The sequence below is a fragment of the Rattus norvegicus genome, chromosome 16, assembly GCF_036323735.1.
Source record: "Rattus norvegicus strain BN/NHsdMcwi chromosome 16, GRCr8, whole genome shotgun sequence".
Lineage (NCBI taxonomy): Eukaryota > Metazoa > Chordata > Mammalia > Rodentia > Muridae > Rattus > Rattus norvegicus.
The window spans coordinates 865803-886174 of NC_086034.1; the positions used below are offsets into that span (position 1 = coordinate 865803).

At 49.2% G+C, this 20372-nt stretch overlaps 1 long non-coding RNA gene across 5 annotated transcripts in view; it reads right to left on the reverse strand.

Moving 5' to 3' along the window:
- LOC103693859 (uncharacterized) overlaps positions 1–20372 on the reverse strand; it is a 159041-nt gene that overhangs the window by 71379 nt on the left and 67290 nt on the right. The window contains exon 3 of one of the 5 annotated variants that reach the window (XR_005494709.2): positions 3563–3753. The exons of the other annotated variants lie outside the window; for them this stretch is intronic. This is a non-coding gene — a long non-coding RNA (uncharacterized LOC103693859). The remainder of the gene's footprint in view (positions 1–3562; positions 3754–20372) is intronic. 5 annotated transcript variants of the gene reach the window in all.

Sequence of the window (20372 nt, forward strand, 5' to 3'; positions counted from 1 at the left end):
TGAGGTCGTCCTCCCAGGTAACTCTAGTTTGTGTCAAGTTGCAAAAAGAAGAAAAAGAAAAGACAAAATGCTAACCAGGATATCTATAAAGAACCCAACTACTGGTCTGAGCAGACGGCTCAGTAGGTAGAGAATGCATGACACAGGACCATGAAGACCTGTGTTCAGATACCCAGAACTCATTAAAAAGCCACTTACTCCAAGTGTCTGAAATCCTGGCGCTCCTACAGAAAGATGCAAGGCTGAGACAAGCGAGCCCTGCAAGGCTTAAAGGCTAGCAGAAAGGCAACAAAAGACCCTGTCACAACAAGGTGAGGACCAACACCAGAGACGATCCTCTGACAGCTATGCATGCCCTGTGGTATGAATGTGCAGATTCACACAGATGGATGTGTGCAGACTCAGTGTGCACACACTTATGCTCACATGAAGTTTTGTGAAAAGAAGCAGATACTTCTTTGGATGCATTGCTCTCCCCATGACAGTACCTTCCCGGGCCTCCCTTGCAACTAGGTAAAATCAGTTGTGGCACTTTAGCTGATGGTCTTGGGGATCCCCTACTTTCCATGTCCTGCTAGCACCAGACCTACTTTATAGAAGAAAGAAAGAAATGTCTAGGGGCTACAGAGATGACTCGGCTGGGAAGAATGTTTGCCCTTCTTGCAAAGTTCCTGTTTGCTTGCTACTATTTTTGTGAGACAAGGTCTCGTGGATCCCAGGCTGGTCTCATGCTCACTACTTAGCCAAGGGTAACCTTGACCACTCCCCAGCCCCTGACTTCAGTCTCCCTGGTGCTGGGATTGGGGCAAGCATTAGCATGCACTGCCAGTTTCCCCATTTCTAGGTAATGAGCACATGCTAGTTGTTGTTGTTGTTGTTGTTGTTGTTGTTGTTGTTGTTGTTGTTTTGCTGTTGCTGTCTTACAGCAAAGAGCTTGTGGAGTGTATCTTGCTGTAGTTGTCTCTCCAGGGTGTCCCTCTAGGTCACTGGATAGTACATGGCAGCAAGGGAACACTTCAATATATCTACGTTTCCTCTTATTTAAACTCAGATGAATATAAAGCGTCTCACCTCCCCTCCCCTTCCTGCGTCGTGACTGCTCTGTGCGTAGCTTTGGTTTTCCCAATAGGGTTAAAATCTCATGCACACATCAACCCTTAGTAATTAAAAGATTGTGTCCTATTTATAATCAGTATGCAGGGGCTGCCTACATTTTCGGATTCGGCCAATTTGGTTTAAAAGCTGGTGTTTTGCCATTTAATTTACCTTTCCCTGGTTCTTTCTTGGGGACAGCCTTTCCCCCAACTCACTGCCTCGTGAGGTTTCCCAACCATTTATCACTTCAGGTGTTTGTCATTTTCTTATCAATCTGTTAAAAGCTTTATTTAGATAAGAGCTATCTATTTTTCTAAATCTTTTTTTTTTTTTTTTTTTTTTTTTTTTTTTTTTTTTTTTTTGTCCATCAAGCATCTTTTGGCCTTATTTATGGTAACCTATCTCCACACATAAGTGCTTAGTTTTTATCTGGCACATAGCACTTTGACCCTAACACTGAGGATATTTCAAAAAGGAAAGAGGAGAAGGGAAGAGTAGGAGGTGTGAACAAAACAGAATGAACAACAGCATGGAGCACCCACCCCACGAAGCACCCCTAGATGGAGCACCCTCCTCATGGAGCACTATCACGTGGAGCACCCTCCTCATGGAACACTGCCACGTGGAGCACCCTCCTCATGGAGCACTGTCACATGGAGCACCGTCACGTGGAGCACCCTCCTCATGGAGCACTGTCACGTGGAGCACCCTCCACATGGAGCACCGTCACGTGGAGCACTCTCCGCATGGAGCACTGCCACGTGGAGCACCCTCCTCATGGAGCACTGCCACGTGGAGCACTCTCCGCATGGAGCACTGCCACGTGGAGCACCCTCCACATGGAGCACCGTCACGTGGAGCACCCTCCTCATGGAGCACTGTCACATGGAGCACCCTCCACATGGAGCACCGTCACGTGGAGCACTCTCCGCATGGAGCACTGCCACGTGGAGCACCCTCCTCATGGAGCACTGCCACGTGGAGCACTCTCCGCATGGAGCACTGCCACGTGGAGCACCCTCCTCATGGAGCACTGTCACATGGAGCACCGTCACGTGGAGCACCCTCCTCATGGAGCACTGTCACGTGGAGCACCCTCCGCATGGAGCACTGCCACGTGGAGCACCCTCCACATGGAGCACCGTCACGTGGAGCACTCTCCGCATGGAGCACTGCCACGTGGAGCACCCTCCTCATGGAGCACTGCCACGTGGAGCACTCTCCGCATGGAGCACTGCCACGTGGAGCACCCTCCTCATGGAGCACTGTCACGTGGAGCACCCTCCACATGGAGCACTGACACATGGAGCACCCTCCTCATGGAGCACTGCCACGTGGAGCACCTTCCGCATGGAGCACTGCCACGTGGAGCACCCTCTGCATGGAGCACTGCCACGTGGAGCACCTTCTGCATGGAGCACTGTCATGTGCGCACCTTCCACATGGAGCACTGCCACGTGGAGCACCCTCCTCATGGAGCACTGTCACGTGGAGCACCCTCCGCATGGAGCACTGCCACGTGGAGCACCCTCCACATGGAGCACTGCCACGTGGAGCACTCTCCGCATGGAGCACTGCCACGTGGAGCACCCTCCTCATGGAGCACTGCCACGTGGAGCACTCTCCGCATGGAGCACTGCCACGTGGAGCACCCTCTGCATGGAGCACTGCCACGTGGAGCACCTTCTGCATGGAGCACTGTCATGTGCGCACCTTCCACATGGAGCACTGCCACGTGGAGCACCCTCCTCATGGAGCACTGCCACGTGGAGCACCCTCCTCATGGAGCACTGTCACGTGGAGCACTCTCCGCATGGAGCACTGCCATGTGGAGCACCCTCCGCATGGAGCACTGTCATGTGAAGCACCTTCTGCATGGAGCACTGCCATGTGGAGCACCCACCCGCTGTATGGAGCACCTCCTCCATTACGTCAGCCCCACGCAAGTCCAAGTTCTTCAGCGAAGGTGTGGTCACCTGCACACTGGTTAGGGAGGCTGGCCCCTCCTCCTCAAGACACCACATCCTCTTCAGTAGAAACTTATCACAATTTCTACACTCTCTTACCACATCAGTCCACCCGTGCTCTCTGAACCTTGCCACAGCTGTACGCTGCTCCTGACTAAGCTCCAACCAAGTTAAAAGACTCTTTTGGGGATCCCAGGCTGCTCTGAGCTGAGCTGATGCCTTCCTGCTGTGCTGTCTGCTCAGTGTCTCTCATTTATATGCTTGAATTATTATTTTTTTGAAACAGGGATTCATAAAGCCCAAACTATTCTCAAACTCACTATGTAGCTGAAGGTGACCTTGAACTCCTAACCCCAAGGATTCCATCTCCAGTGCTGGGATTGGAGGACAGTACCACCATGCCTGTTTAGTGTGATACCAGGGATCAAATACTGGGTTAGCGCGCTGTCATTAAACCATGTCCCCAGCCCAGCTTTATCGACTTTTAATATCACCCTTACCTGTGTGTTAATTATTACTGCTGTTCTCTGTTTATAGCCATCGCCTCCTGGGTCGCCAGCTCTCTGCAGAGGTGTGTCTCCTCATGCTCCAACTTCTCCATGAAGAAGTGAGGAGACCAGTAATCAGAGCTTTGTCAACACAAGTATCTGGATGGGCCCTACAAAGGGCAGAGGCTACAGCAAGTGGCCACCTAGAAATTAGTAACATGTACTCTTGATACGTAAGAGCAAACAAACAAATAACCCTCGTCCACTCTCCAGCACCATTACTTTCAAATATTCACCACAGAGCTAAGCAAGGCAAAAACAAAACAGAACACAGACAGACATTTCTACTTTTTATCAAGCACTGTGCTTCTGTGTGTTCACAACAATTCTTGCTTATCATGCTGGGTTTTTTATATATTTTTAGTTTATTCTTTGACAATTTCATACATGTAAATAATGAATTTTGATCCTATATATCCCATCACCTCTTGCTCCCTCTAAACTGCCTCTTCTTCCCAAGGAGGTCGCCTTCCAATATTCCTCTGTGTGTGGTATGTGTGTGTGTTTTGTGTGTGTGTGTCTGTGAGTGTGTGTGCATTTCTGTATATGTGTGTGTGTGAGGTTTTTGTGAGTGTGTGTTGTGTGTGCATATGTGTGGTGTTTTTGTGTGTGTGTGTCTGTGTGTGTCTGTGTGTGTATGTGTGTGTGTATGTGTGTGTGCGTGTGTGTGTGTGTGTGTGTGTGTGTGTGTGTGTGTTAATTACCTACTGTACTTAGTTATGGTTACCTGCATGAGCATAGGTATGGGAATTATTAACTTGCCAGTGGTGAGACCACTGGAGAAAAACTACTGCCCCTTGGCCAGCAGCCACTCATGGCAGTGTCTCAGCTATCGATGGAGCCTCACAGGCACCTCCCTTATCTGAGCTGGGGTATTGATGGGCTCTATCTTGTACATGTTGCTCCTAGTTTCCCAAGCTACCCCTTAAGATTACCATAGTGGGTAGAGGTTGTGGAACCATTTTATAGAAGAAAAGACTGATCCTGGGAGAAACAGACCATGAGCTTGTACTCTGAGTTCAGTCAGAGGCCAGCACTTGGGAGGCAGGTCCCACGTAGGTGTCCATCCAAGGCTGGGAGGTTGCTATGGTGCTGTCTCCCCAAGGGCCATTCAGAACAGCCTCCTCATATTCTGATTTGATATCTCAAGTGCCTTTGGGATGCTGGATGCTGGCAGCCAGAAGGGCTCCAGTCATCAACAACAAACTGTTCTGTTGGTGAACTTTCAGCAGCTTACCAAATGCCTTCTAATCTGGCCACCTTACTATAAATTGCTCTAAAATGTTATTTTATGAATATACAGTATCCAATAACAAATAGTGTCTTTTTGTGAAATTAATTTCAATTTAGCTTTAACTAATACTCAATTGCAATGGAATTACATATTACATACACATTACCACAGAAAGAAGTGCATCGTGATTAATGTTATTACAGCGAACACCAAAGGAATTAATAATGATCTGCAGTTATTATAAAGCAGTGCTGGTGTAGGGAAAAAGGTTAAGTCTAATTAAATTCTGGCAACCACTTTAGGGCTCTGCAGCAACCAGGATGCTGGGTTTCATGTTAATTAATTCTATATGGAGGGTTGCTGAAGTGTTTTTAGCATTGTTCAAAGAGCCACGTTTTTACTACCAGTATATGTTTTGATTTTCTTTTCACAGTGACCTACCAGCATGCATGAGGTGTTAAATTCATGGGGACCACCAGATGTTTAAAGACTGAGTGTTTTCTTACTGTATTATCAGAGTCTATACTTGTGGTAAGGTCAGGGTTTCCCTGTTCCTTCCAATAGAAGGACAAGGTGACTTCCTTTTGGACATGGATCTTTGGTTTCTAGAACTGCTTTCCGGACTGGCCATGGCTCCACACTTCTCCTTTCACATGCGTGATATATGTGGTCTAGATGTCCCAGCATGAACTCATTTTCCCTGAGATAGTACCCAGGTCATAATGTGCCCAACCACCCAGTATTGCAAATAGAAGTTGCATGTTTGAGCACAGGACTTGGGGACGCAGGACTCAGGTTTCCCCGTGCCTCCAAAGCTTTTTTCCTTTATACCTCAGAACAAGTCATTTACATTTGAGTCTGAACTTCCTCAGACTTCACAGTATTATTTTCAAAATTAAATCAGAAAGTTGGTATGAAAGACAGTTGGGCACCCTTGGGGGTTGGGGCTAAGCAAACAAGTGCAGTAGCCTGTGGACCTGCTGCCTGGCTGAAGTTCTCCTCAGAAAACAACCGGCTCACGCTTCTCAGAGACAAAATCGGAACCTGAAGTCACACGTTGTTCCTATCCCATGACACCCAAAAAGTATTTGATCTAAGATTGTAGATGGTGTTGGGAAGCTGTCTGGTAGAAAACTCTGTGTAGATCTTTCAATGACTTAAATGTCCAGGCTTGCAAGTTGCCATCTCTTGCCAACCCTCTCTGCAAAGGAAGGGCCTAGCTGAATGTCTGGTGCTGAAGAAGGCTCATTTTGGTTGGGAAAAATATATATATATACATACATATACATATACATATACATATACATATACATATACATATACATACACATACACATACACATACACATACACATACACATACACATACATATACATATACATATACATATACATATACATATACATATACATATACATATATATATATATATATATATATATATATATATGCATGCGCCAGGGGCAATGGCTCACACCTGTAGTTCTGGTATTTGAGATGTAGAAGCCAGAGTATCAGGAGTTCAAGGTCAGCCTCAGGTGATGTATGTGGTCTAGATGTCCCAGCATGAACTCATCTTCCCTGAGATAGAACCAGGTCATAATGTGCCCAACCACCCAGTATTGCAAATAGAAGTTGCATGTTTGAGCACAGGACTTGGGGACCCAGGACTCAGGTTTCCCCGTGCCTCCGAAGCTTTTTTCCTTTATACCTCAGAACAAGTCATTTACAATTGAGTCTGTCTCAGAAAAAGAAACTAGAAGAGTGGATAGGATGCATGGATAGTTGGGTAGATTATAGGTGGATGGGTGGATGGGTGAGTGGACAGGCAGGTGGATGGACGGACAGACAGGGGATAGATGAGTTAAATATGGGTGAACTGTTGGGCATCTGACCCAGGTTAGACTTCTATAATTTAATATATATGTAGCATCTATAACCCATAGTAACCCAATCAGGGTCAGTTCTGAATCCCAAGCCTGACCTTGGCAGTCATTCTAAGTCTCGATGTTGGCAGAATACCTTCAACATCGCCCTTTGTGTGCACTGCTTCACACACCCACATCCAACCTGCTCCCCACCCCGCCCCCCAACTATCCAGCAAAAATCTGTCTTTGATCCAACCAACTTAGCAAACCTTCTCCAGCCATGGGTCTCCGTCCACATTAGTCACACCCAACTCTGGACCCATCCAGGAAAAATATAATCCAGGCTATCTCAAGGGCAGGTCTATGGGAGTCACTGGGAGGGCTTGTCAGACAGGGATTGTTTGTCTCCTGAGTATAACAGATTTCTAAATTTGAATACTGACAACTTCCTAGCTCAGTGGTTCTCAACGTTCCTAATGCTGTGACTCTAATACAGTTCCTCGTGCTCTACGATTGATTCCCCAACCATAATAGTATTTTCATTGCTACTTCATACTGTAATTTTGCTACTGTTATAAATCGTAATCTGATATGCAACCTCTGTGAAAGGGTCATTTGAACCCAGGGGTTGAGACCCACACAGGTTGAAAAACACAGTTCTAGAGGCTGCTGGTGATCTGAGGATCACAGATTTAGGATCGGGGCTGGAGGGATAGTTCTGTAGTTAAAAGCACTTGCTGCTGTTGCAGAGGACCTGGGTTGATTGCCAGCACCCACACAGTTCACAGTCATCTGTAACTCTAGTCTCAATGTCCTCTTCTATCCTCTGTGTGTACCAGACACATGTGTGGTGTACACATGCACATTCAGGTAAATATTTGAACACATAAAAATAAAAATAACGGGGGCTGGGGATTTAGCTCAGTGGTAGAGTGCTTACCTAGGAAGCACAAGGCCCTGGGTTCGGTCCCCAGCTCCGAAAAAAAGAACCAAAAAAATAATAATAAAAATAAAAATAACGGTGTGAAAGAAAAATCTGAGGTCCAGCTTATCATACTCTTTAGAAGGAGAGAATGCCAGCTGCTTCTTCCTCAGAGGAGGATTCTTCCCAGGAAGGAGTTTGTTAGCCACCTCCCCCACCCCCTCTCTTGCTGACAAGTTTCCAAAAATGGTACCATTTACCACCTGGGTTTTCAGAGATACGCTGTAAGAAGTGGGCAGCTCAGTGGATGCCACAGGAGTCCAGGCCTCCCTCAACCCAACCTTTGCCCCCATCCTGGATAACTTATCTTTGCAACCTGGTTGAAGAACAGCTGTCCTACGGATGGAAATTGTCAGCTGGGAACAGTAGCTATGGCAGTGAAAGTCAGCATCTGTGAGTGAACAGCCAGGGCCTCAGAGGTGAGTGGCCAATGGTAGGGAACTGAAGTACAGAAGGCCCTGTGTATAGCAAGGACTTGGAGAGGGTTACAACCAGCCCCGTGACCCTTGGCAGGTCATTTAGCCTCTCTCACTCCTCCTCCCCATCATCTGGCCCCAGCTCTTACCCTCGCTGAGCAGGTCCATCTAAGAAACTGGGACCTCCCATAAGCAGAGCATTTGAAAGTTCAGGAAAGCTGGCTTTCCCATCCCCCACACAACCCAGCTCAGTAGGGAGGAGGCAGCAACCACCTCTGGCTCTTTTCCATCTCTCAGCACCAGGGACATCTAATTGATCCTCTTGTGGCCTTTATGGGGCCAGAGAGGAAGTCACCAGAAGCCAGAAAGCTAGACAACTAGTTTCTGATTAAAAAGGAAACCTATTGTGTGAAAGTCATAAAAGGAAAAAAAAAAAAAAAGGCCCACGGTAGCTCTTGCAGTGAACTCCACATTGCAGGGCCCAAATCCATCCTGAGGCCATTAGCAGCTTGAGTGCTGGTGTGGAGACACCCAGACTCTTTGGAACCTTAAAACTGAGTCCCCAGAGAGCTGACTCAGCCCTTTGTCCTCACTGAGGAAGAGAAATCGGACGCCAAGGCTCAGGGGATGGTGGGAGAGTATTCAAGGCCTGAGAGACAAAGGGCTACAGTGGAGCGGCAGGCAGACCAGAGCAGCCCATCAGAATGGAGCAAGGAAGAAAAGGAAGGCAGGGAGGGAGGGAGGGAGAGAGGGAAGGAGGGCGTGAGGGAGGCTGGATTTATTGCCCACGACTCCCAGGCAGGCACTGTGCAAATATCATTAATCCCAAGAACAAGCTCTCAAGCTAGACATTATTAGTTCCCCACTGGACAGTTGTCATAACGGTGGCTCAGATGGTGGAGTGGCTTACTTCACAGCTAGGACCTGCGTCTGAATTCAGATTCAGATGCAGCTAACCTGAAAGTTAACCTGCTCCCCACTGTCCTAAGTCAAGCCCCCGGTTGCTGCCTAGAAGGATCAATAAAGAGAGGAAGCAGGGTGGTGAGTTCCGTGAGCCATTGTGACTTGGGCAGTACTGTGACTGGGAATGGATCCTACATACCTAGATAAAACTGGCTAGACCCAGAGTGCACGGACACTTGGTGCCTGCAGAAAAAGTATTATCGAGAGACTGATACGGGCTGCAGGCATCTGTAGGCAGACTTCAAAGTCATATATTTGTTGTCATCCTGCCAAGGACAGGTCTGGGTGACACAAACGGTACATGACCTGCTTGCACACCTCTGAGGTCGGGAGACGGTTTCATGTGAATTGAATGGCTCATGCCCCCCACCCCTGTCTCCAGTAACTGACCAGGAGCCTGAAACACCATCTTTGGACTTGATGTTGCTCCTCCTCCTCCCCTTGCCCAGAAGGTTCAGATGATGGAAGCAGTGGTCCCAGAAACTGTCTCTCACCTGCAAGCACTCTGCAGGCTGAGGTCATCGTGGATGTGCCACTCGGCCAGGTTTGCCGGGCCCCTGATGCTGCTCTGCAGTTTCCATGGCCCCTGCATTATTTAATACTCACAGTGCCATCAAAAATGAGCCCAGCGCATACAAACCAAAGCTGGTGCAAGTCCGTGCTGCTAGAAAGTGGCACAGATGAGCCTCACACTCCTACCTCTGGGTCCAAGTCCCTCTCCTCTGCAGTCTCAAATTTCCTCTGGGCCATTGCTACCCACCTTTCTACTGTCTCTCTGGAGCTGATGTTGAACTCCTGATGGCTTCATCTCTTTGGGCTCTAATACCACCTAACCTGGGGCCCCATCCAGGGCAATTTCTATCCAGTTCTGCCTGTTTGTCCATGAACCCCTGTCCCCTATGGAGCTAACCCTTTGGCCCACAGCATGACCCCTACACTCTTCCTTACAGGCTCTGTGCTGGGGGGGGGGGGCAGCCCCATTAATACCTGTGTGTAGAGGCTGATCCTGAACCTATCATTGCTGCTTATGTTTGGGTCTAGCTGGGATGGGAGGCCTTGTCTGACCCTAGAGGTCAAGCAAGTTAAAGAAGACTTCCCTAGTGGGAGGGTACATGGCAGGGAAATGGTGTCCTAGACAGAGAAACAGCATGTGCAGAGGCCAGAAGCAGAAGACAGCCCAGATCTCAAAAGTCAAAGGCAGTCAGGATAGCTGAGCATGGTTGCTCCTGACTATCATGGCAAGAGCCTGAAGCTGAGGCAGCAGGATTGTCTCGACTTTGAAGCCAGCCTGGGCTACAGAGTGAGACCTCGTCTTAAAATTTTTTTTGTTTTTTTTTAAAGTAATAAATTAAAGGTAGCCAGGGTGCCTAGAGTTGTTTGTGGCGATAGAAAAGATACAGATATGGGTGGGAACAAGTGTATAGACTAAGGATCGGCAGCACACTGAAGCCTCTAGCAGTGTGCCCTGGCCAGAGCCGTGCCTCTGAAGGCTCTCTCTGGCTTTAAGAGTGGCAAGCTCCCAAAATGGCATCTTTACCTGAAGCTCACAAGTGGGGCCTGTGCACTGGGGACCAGTCTTGTCCTCAAACAAACACGGGTGCGGACCGATGTCATGCTGTGGAGTTCCTGCTCACCGTGGTGCCCTCCTGGCTCTCTCCAGCCACTAGGCTGATTCAGAAGCTCACTTGCCAGCTAGCTCAGGGGCTACCTACATCTGTTGCCTGTCTGCAGCTACCTCCAACTGCAATGGCCTTGTCTCCCTCTCAGCTGAGTGTGAACACCATGAAGCGAGGCTTCTCAGCTCTGATTCCCCATCACTCTTATACGGATCCTCAACCCCGCCAAACTGCAAGGTGCCAGCTGTCCAGTGGACCCTCCTACCTCTCCATTCAGCATCCAAGGACAGCTATTGAGCCACCGGAGTGTGGCCAGTCGACTGGAAATTGAACTTGTTAGTTGGTAAAGATGCCATTTTGGAAGCTTGCCACTCTTAAAGCCAGAGAGAGCCTTCAGAGGCACGGCTCTGTCCAGGGCACACTGCTAGAGGCTTCCGGGTGCTGCCAATCCTTAGTCTATACACTTGTTCCCACCCACATCTGTATCGTCACTGTCTCAGCTCCTCATCCATGCTGTCATCTTGCTGCCCTTGCATCCCTTCCCATCTCATTCTCCAGCCCCGGGTGGTGACTATGCTACTACCACTTCCAACAGATCAACTCCCAGATTCCACTCACACGTGAGCTCCTACACTGCTTGTCCTTCCTTCAGAGAACAGCAACAGCAAGATGGAGTCTTCAAGCTTTCAAGCATGGCCTCCAAAGGGTCGAAGCAGAAGGCAAGCAGTCTTGGTCCTCCCAGGCCTCAGAACTCAGAACCAGGACACATACACCAGAAAGGAGACAGCAATCAACCTCCCTCACTGCCCTACCAGGAGAAGCTGAGCTCAGACAAGAGAAGGGATGGGTCAGGGAAGCCACCCTAGATATAACCTCTGAGTTGTTAAGTCTCTGGGCCCTGCCTCGCCCACCTGCCTCCCCTCAGGTAAGCTGAGGAGGCACCTATGACTTAGAGCAAACGAGGAGCTCACAACGTCAGATGTGGGTGTGACCCTCTGTCTTACAGACCTTCTGCCCTCCTGTCCTCCCGATCCCATCTCTGCGTTAGCATTAGCGGTGCATTTCAGGACACTCTAATGAAGTATGTCTTGAGTCTCTTTTCACAGCTAATGAGGAGACAACAAGGACTTGACGAATACCACTACAATTACTGGAGCAGCGAAGCGAGGGCCTCTGATTAGATGTGATAATTTGCAAGGCTGGGCTCTCCGCATTAAGTTTGCAAACAGTTTAAAAATCACTTCCTCTGTTTATCCAGCTAATCCCTGTTTAATGACTCCGACCCAAGGAAAAAAGGGGAAGTGTCTCTTTAAAAATTAATAAATAAAAAATTAAACCTCTAACAACCTCGAAGCTTATTTGCTGAGAAAAGGGAAGTAACAGAAGCGTAAGAGGTTGCCATCTCCTCAGAAAGACTCCACCACTGTCACACAGATCTGAAGAATCTTCCTGTCCCCAACAATGGTCACTGCATCTCGTCCACTGCAGCCTCTAACCTGTCTGCCTATTCTCTCCCTGACAGGACTTCCTGTCTAGCATAGAAAGACCAGATTGCTTCCTGCTGGCATATTTGATGGCCTAATTCAGAAACAGCTGTAGGTGGTCACCTGTCTCCAAATACTGCAGCAGAGACAGACATGGGGGGAAATTTGTTGTCACAGATGATTCTTTACCATCCCTCTATGCAAAGTGTGGTCCCTTGGACCAGCAATGACATCCCCAGGAGCTTGTCAGAAAAACAGGACCCTAGCCCCACCCAGACCTGCCTATTCTGCGTCTGCCTTTTCCCAAGTGTGGAGATGCCACTACACATAAACTGTCACTGTGACCGAGCAGCCTCGCTTTACGGCGGATCATTTTCCCGTCCCCAAGGGTAACCCACAGATACACTGCTTTGTTGACTTCCGTACTGTTTGATGGATGCATTTTGTTCTGTGCTTGTCACAGGGCTTCTGCAGAGCCTTGTGGACAGGATTGCACCAAAGAAGGGTGTATTTGGGGAACTCTGGGTTAAACCAAGTTGGAAGTATTTGTTTACTGTAGGTTTATAGAAATATTAACAAGCGTTTTAGAGTCCAAAAGGGAAGGACTGTCAGAGAGGTTCCCCCAGATTCGCTTGATAAGGGAATCCCACTTTGTGCGTTCAGAATGCAGCAGACCGCCAAGCAATTCAAGAAGCACCAACTAAGAAAAGCACTGACATACAGCAAGGAATGTCCAAGATTAATACCAGTCTGCAGTCCTTGCCAAAGTCTCTCCCACAACTTTGCCCCAGCACTGCTGCCCACCCAAGCACCAAATTCTTAACCTATATTGTTCAAACCAGACAATCGGGAAAAGGAAAGGATGTGGGAAATGGGGGGAGGGGTGGAATACCCCTGGCTTTCTCAGGCGAATTCCTATTACAGGTGTTAGGATCAGAGTATTTCTCCAGGAGCTGTTTCAGGGTGAGTTTTGTGTGGGAGGACTTAGGTAGAGGTCTCCACAAATGCCTGTGAGCTTATTACACAGGTGAGGATCTGAGCCACCAGCACAGCTGGATTTGACACCAATGCTCTGTTCCGTCCTTCCAGAGGTGTAGGGAGGGCAGGATTACAATTAATTCTAATTAACATATACAAGTACCCCATACTCAGATATACCACCCTAGTCTCCAAAACAAATTCAGATTTACACATGTATACAAGCAGACAGGGCCGCAGCCGTAAACAGACAGATTTGATTTACCTTTGGCGTGTTCAGAACCGAAATCTATGCCCATGATATCCAGCAAACGTCTACCTCACCCTCGGTGCTTTTGGAAGTAAAGACAGAGTCTTGTCCTTACTTTACAGGAGGTCAAATTAAGCCAACACAGAGAGATTTCCAAGACCCCCTGTTCATCAAAGGTGGCCCAGAATAGGTGGAGTGTGGGTCTCATTGTCCCTCTGAGCATAGGAATGGGAGGGCCACCTCAGATTATTGCTCTTCTTTCCTCAAGAGAATTGATAGCCCAATAGGGCATATGGAATACTGGGCATGTAACTCTGAAGGAACATGGATGAAAGAACATGGATAATATACCACCAAGATCATGCTTCAGTTAACACACGTACTCATTCACACATACATACTCATTTACACACATACACACACTCATTCACACACTCATTCACACACACACTCATTCACACACACATACTCATTCACACATACACATACTTACTTACACATGCTCATGTACACACATTCATTCACATATATACACATTTACATACACACACACATATATACACCCACATATACACACACTCTTACACACACACATACACTTACACACACACACACACACACACACACACCCATCAGGTAAACAAGGCTGAGACAAGAGAAGACAGGGAAAGGCCTCCAGGACAAAGCACAAAGTGACCCTATTGGGAAAGAGCAGGTAAGGAGGGTGCTGGATTGGGACATGTGAGGGCCTGGGGCCCAGAACCCACCCTGACTTTAACCATGAGCCAAGTCACTAATTGCTTTCTCTCAGCTGCCTCAGCATACAGATCTGTAAAACACATCCACTCAGTGGTTTGATTCCTTTCTTCTGTGAGCATAGCTGGCTCTGGAAGCTTGAAGCTGTCTTCTGAGCACGCGGGGAAGAAGGAAATCCCTTACACACAACAGAGAGAGCTCAGGTGTCAAGACAAGTGGGGGGCTGCTGCAGGGCAGCTGTGAGGTCTTAGCACATTAGCTGGCCCTCCCCAATTTTTGAAGCTTTATCTGGTTCCTCAAAATAGGAGACTCCATAGGTCTAAAGTTCCCAGCAGTACAACAGACAAAGAGGAAAGAGTTGAATCCCAGTCTACCTAGGTTGAAGTCCTGGACTTTGTCACAGTTTTCCCTTGGGCATGCTTCCTCGGGGTCTTCTTCTGTCAATGTGGCTACATGAGAAAGTAGGAGCACCAGGTTAGACAAGAAGAGGGACCAGCTCTTAAGAGAGTAACTGTACAATAAGAGGAGCCTTGCACTTCCAGCAGCATTCCCTCAAAGCAACTAAAGACTTTCTTCCGACTGAGGGACCCACATAGTGCTTGAAGACCTGCTTCTGGAGTCCTGTGTTGACAGCCATGTGGCCCCTTGGAGAACAAAACCCAAAGCATGGCACATAGCATAATTCCTTTGGGATAGGAATGGCCACTTGTGTTTGCAAACAGAATGCTAGGCAACAAACTACAAAAGCAACTTGAGGGAGTTTACTCCTGGGGCCAGGATCCTGGGCAGGGGCAGTGTGGCTGGAAGCATGCGTACCTTTTCATTTTGTAATCGCTTTTGAGTCATATCCAAAAACATGCAAAGATGAAGGGAAGGCTCAAGCTGCCCTGCAGTTGGGAGCCCTTTGGGGAACTGAAGTGAGCAAGCCAGCCCCTCTAATCCAGATGGACAGGCAGACAGACAGATAAACAGCTTAGAGGCCCAGGTCCCTCAGGGCCTGAGGAATGGGCTGTCCCACCCCAGCATGGCAGGCAGTGACTGCCCTCTCACCCAGACCCCCGCTGGCAAGCACAGTCCACTCCCTGATCTTCCCGGAATGGATGCTTTCCCGGGCTCATTGCAAAACATCCTGGCTAGAACTACAGCTGGGAATCCAGAAGCAAAGCTCCCTCTGCAGAGAGAGGTGCTGCTTCCTAAGGACATTCCGGCCTGATGTGAGGGCCTGTGGCAGGAGAGGCCAGGAAAGGCCACACAGTCATTTGCAGCCAAACTGGGGCCGCAGCAGGGCCACGTGCTCACTGGAACAGCATCTGGCTGGAGCCATAGCCCAGGTTCAGGCAATATGTTATCAGGAGCCTCCTCAGGCTCGCCACAGTCTCTGCTGGAGTTCCCACTACACCAGACCCACTGTAGACTGGTTGGGCTTGTTAAAGGAGAAGGAAGCCTCCTTGTAAGAGATCCCCATTGCCAGTATACCACACACAGCATGATCCCTTTGCAGAGCATCGGATTGATTCCAGTCTGAATCGGCTGTCACATGGGTCACCTAGGCCCATCTCTTATCCCCACAGGACCTCAATTCCTTCACCAGTGTTATAAAGAGATTTTATTTTAGCACAGAGCTCCCTTTTCAAATGTCATCCTCCTGAGAACCTGGCAAGGAATAAAAACACAAGCTGAGTGTTCTGGCGAGACGTGCCTGGGAAGCTTGGAGCCTAGGAAACCCTGGTTCTGCCTCCTTCTGAATGTCAGGAAGTCACGAAGACCCTGGCTAGGGTCTGCCCCTCTCTGCCCTCTCCCAGGCATCTCATGCCCAAAACATGTGGATTCTCCACCTCTCTCATCTTTGTCTGGTTAAATTCCATACCCCAGTACTCACTGGTACACTGGATACCAACTAGATATCTGATAGGTGATATGAACATCCAAAGCAAAACATTTTGGCTATTTCTGTACCTCACACCTCCCCTAATACAAATAGCTCTCGTCATCAAACACCATTACATCAGCTCTTCTATATTCTATCCTGGTCAGGATTCACTACTGCCAACATTACCACAACCACAGCCATCACCATCGCTGTCACCACCAGCAGCAGCAGCACCACAACCACCACTGTCACCACCGTCACTGCCAATTAAATAAAAACAAACACTATCATCATTGTCACCACCAAGACCATAAACATTGCCACCAATATTACACACATTGCCACCTTGACCCATCACCATTATCACCACCAAAACTACTGCCATACCATAATCATCAACACCATTACCACCATCACCACAAACACACAAACACCACCGTCAACATTACAAACATCATCACCATCCCTGTCATCATTGCCATCATGTCAACATGGCCACCATCACCACCACCATCACCCCCACCACCAGCAGCACCGGCACCACCACCACCATCAGACTACCTCAACCACCACCATCACCACCATCACCACCATCAGACTACTTCAACTACAATCATCACCACCATCAGACTACCTCAACCACCACCATCACCACCATCACCACCATCAGACTACTTCAACTACAATCATCACCACCATCAGACTACCTCAACCACCACTGTCACCACCATCACCACCATCAGACTACTTCAACTACAATCATCACCACCATCAGACTACCTCAACCACCGCCATTACCTTTATTACCATCCTCAGCATCACTGGCACTATCAGGGTCAGCGAACATCCCTACTAACCTCATATTCACCATCATCCATTTTAACATTATCCTTTTCCCCTTCCAGGGTCTCTCACCATCCCTGTGTGAAAGGGATTTCCGGTCAATCCCCTACCTGGCATAGTGATTCTTGAAGCGCAGCTGTAATCATGATCATCATGGCTTCTAACTTCACATTGCCCCCTCAGAGCAAAGGTCAAATGCCTTGAGGTTTGACAGTTTACAAACCTAGCTTAGTATTGCGCATCCCAGCCTCTAGGGAGAAAGCACCGACCTCCAGTATCCTGCACAGAGCTCCTGAAGCCCTCTGTAATTCCTCCGTCTGTGTAAACACACCCACAGACCCTGACGGTCCAGCAGCCACAGTGACCCAGTGATCCAGAACTACATGTGTCTCCTCGACAGCAGTCTTGCCGTCATCCAATTCCGTGCTGACCTGGCCCAGAACAGGAGCCTAAGGAGGATGTGAGAGTGGATTGTGGGAAGGAGTTAGAAGCATGGAGGCAGAGGAACTCAGAGTGTATCTCCTCCGTCATTCTGTCAAGAAGAGCCCGACCGTATCCTCATCAACCAGCCCCTAATAGCAGACTCCAGAGGGTAGGAGAAGCCTGTTCCTGAAGAAAGAGAGACCTTCCCTCTCCTGGGCGCCTCCTTAGTCCCTTCTCTGAGCTGACCTTCACAGGTAGGGCCATATGAAGGAGAAGATGCTGCAAACAGTCTCCATTCTGGGAGTACAAGCTCACAGCAAGGTGGTCTCACAGCTTGAGAGCTTCTTTACTGCAGAAGGTCAATCATCCACCTGCCTCCAACGCACACGCAGACGCACAGGCACAAACACATACATGCACATGCACACACACACTCACACACGCACTCGCACACGCACACGCACACACAGCATCCTCTGTAGCGTTAACCTCTGCAGCAATGAGTATCCAGACCTGCTCAGCTGCTCGGCATCACGGCCTTTCCCAGCAGGCTATCCAAACGTCCTTCAATAGAGTTCAAGTAACTTCCGCTCAGAAAGGGTACCCCTTCTTATTCTAGCAGACCCAGACCCGTCAAGGAGGCCTTTGTCCCTGATGCTCTCAAGTCACACACCAATGTTCCTGTCTTAGCTGTAGAAGACACTGCCTTTTCGTCAGTGGACAGTGGGCTGGGGCTGATGTGACTCTATACTCTGCTAAGGAATGTAGGGCAGGACCTCCTCTTCCCCAGAATTCTCAGGGAAGCAGACATTTACCTCCCAGCCAGAGGTTATTGCTGGGGCCATATCCGGAACGTGAGACAAGCCTGTCCTAGGATTGTCACCTCCATGATGGGAAAAGGCTTCCACTGGAGAGGAGGGCTCTGTCGCTCTCACCCAGCCCTCTCTGACCCTTGCCTAGCACACAGGTCACTGCACTGTGATTGGGGCTCTTCATTAGGCTAAGGCCTCCTCTTTAAAATGAAGGCAACCCTATCTGGAACACTGGGGCCCACCGAACAGTGATTTCATTGTCCTGGCACTGCCCCTCAGGGATCACTGACATGTTCTCAACTTTAGCTCTGCACAGGACCCACCAGTGCCCCAAACCCTGGCTCTCCGGTGGGGGGTGGAGGGGCACAATCAGGTACAGCCACAGCAACCACAACAGACTGAAGACTGGAATGCCACCAGACTCTGTAGGAGCTAGCCTGGGGTAGCTGGCTCCTCAGGTAAAGCACAGCCAACCAGAGGGATCTCGGACCAGAGGTTGCTGGTGGCCCCACTCCTCCATAGATAGAGCTCAGTGCCATTCCTGCCCTCCCGATCTACACACAAACAGGTTCTCCTTGCTACACATCATGCTCGCCTTGTCTCTGCTCCCTGTCTCCCACTTTTTCTCCTTCACTGCCTCTACTCACCTGCCCTTTGCACTGTCTCCCACTTGCCCTGCACCTCTTTCTGGCCCCGGTCTCTGCTCTGGGCCACAGGTGACTTCTTTGTCCTTATCGGTCTGTGTGTGTCTGTGTGGGGCTCCCCGCCTATCTTTCTCAGCCCTTCCCTCTCTTCCCTCCACACATAGCTGTCTTCTTCCCCCCATCCCCTCTCTCGGGACCTGCCTTCTGCCTCAGTCTCTCCTTTCATCTCTAATTTGGCTTCTCTGCCTCTTGATCCAGCTGTGATGTGACTCTCTCTCTCTCTCTCTCTCTCTCTCTCTCCCCCTCTCTTCCTCTCTCTCCCTCTTTTCTCATCTTTCTCTCTTTCACAAGCTATATGTATCCCTATCTTTCCCCAAGTAGACAAGGGCTCACTTTCACAGTTTTTAGATGGGCACTCTGTGAACAAGGCATAGAAGGAAGGCTCAGGAAGCATGGAGCTGTGACTGAGTCCCTGGCTGTGCACAGGGCAGAAAGGCAGAGACTGGGATGCCTTAGAGACCCTGCCTAAATGAGCTACTGGGCCATCTTCCCCGGGAGTATCATAAAGGTTTCAATCCTGCCATGTGCTCCTTCCTCTGCTGGGGCCAGAGCTGCTGTCTCCACAGCCTCCTGACTCACCTATCTGCAGTGAGCAGCCCCAGTCCTGAACCTCACCCCAGAGGGCCAGCACCACAGTCCCCAGATATACCAGTAAGGTAAGATCCACGTCTTTAGGAAGTCATGTTCTGGCCCTGTTGACGGGCATGGGTTAGCAGGTCTCTGTGAAGACAGCAGCCTCTTGGCTATGCTGAGCTGTCCACCTCTCCAACCAAAGCCTCCTGCTCCAGAGTAGCCTGGATTCTTTGTTCTGGAACTAGAGCACAGCCAGCTGCAAGATGTCCTGGACAGGTCTATATTCCAAGATCACAGAGGAGGCAATGTTGCTAAGCCTGAGCCACCCTGCTGAGGGCTCTAGGGAGGAGTGTCCCACAGGAACCTCTACTACCCCTAAACTGCCACCTGAGCACGGCAGCGCTGCCTGTCACTCATCATTCTCCAGTGTCCACACATTCTCCCTCTGGGAAACCGTTCAGGGAACAAAGACCATGGCCCATGAATGCCTTGCCAGCAGCCTTGTGGTAACAGCGATCCTCCCAGACGGGAGAGTCAGTTAAGCCCCTTCATCTCCTACCAAACCCATCCCCCACTCAGGCTTCCTCCCATAGGTCTCATGACTTCTCTCCACCCTGGGCATATCCGGAGTGAGAAATAAGACAGACGCACAGCTTGGACTCCCCAGGCAGGTAGACCTAGCCTGAAATCTCCTTAGGAATGTCTAACTTTGGACAAATAACTTACCTGCTGAGCATATTGGTGTGGGTCAGCGTCCTCTCTTGTCTACTCTGGCTCTAGCTGAAAGACCTGCTATAATCTTCTTAGAACAAGGGCCATGAAGCTGAGCAGAGTCTCTGAAATCCTTGGGACCAGTCAGGCAGTGGTGTGGGCAAACACCTGTAATCTCAGCTCCTTGCAAACTGAGGCAGGAGACCCATTTGACTTCAGGAGTTCTGGCCTATATGGTTATTGGGTGTCCATACTACATTCAGCAGCAATGTGGTGAC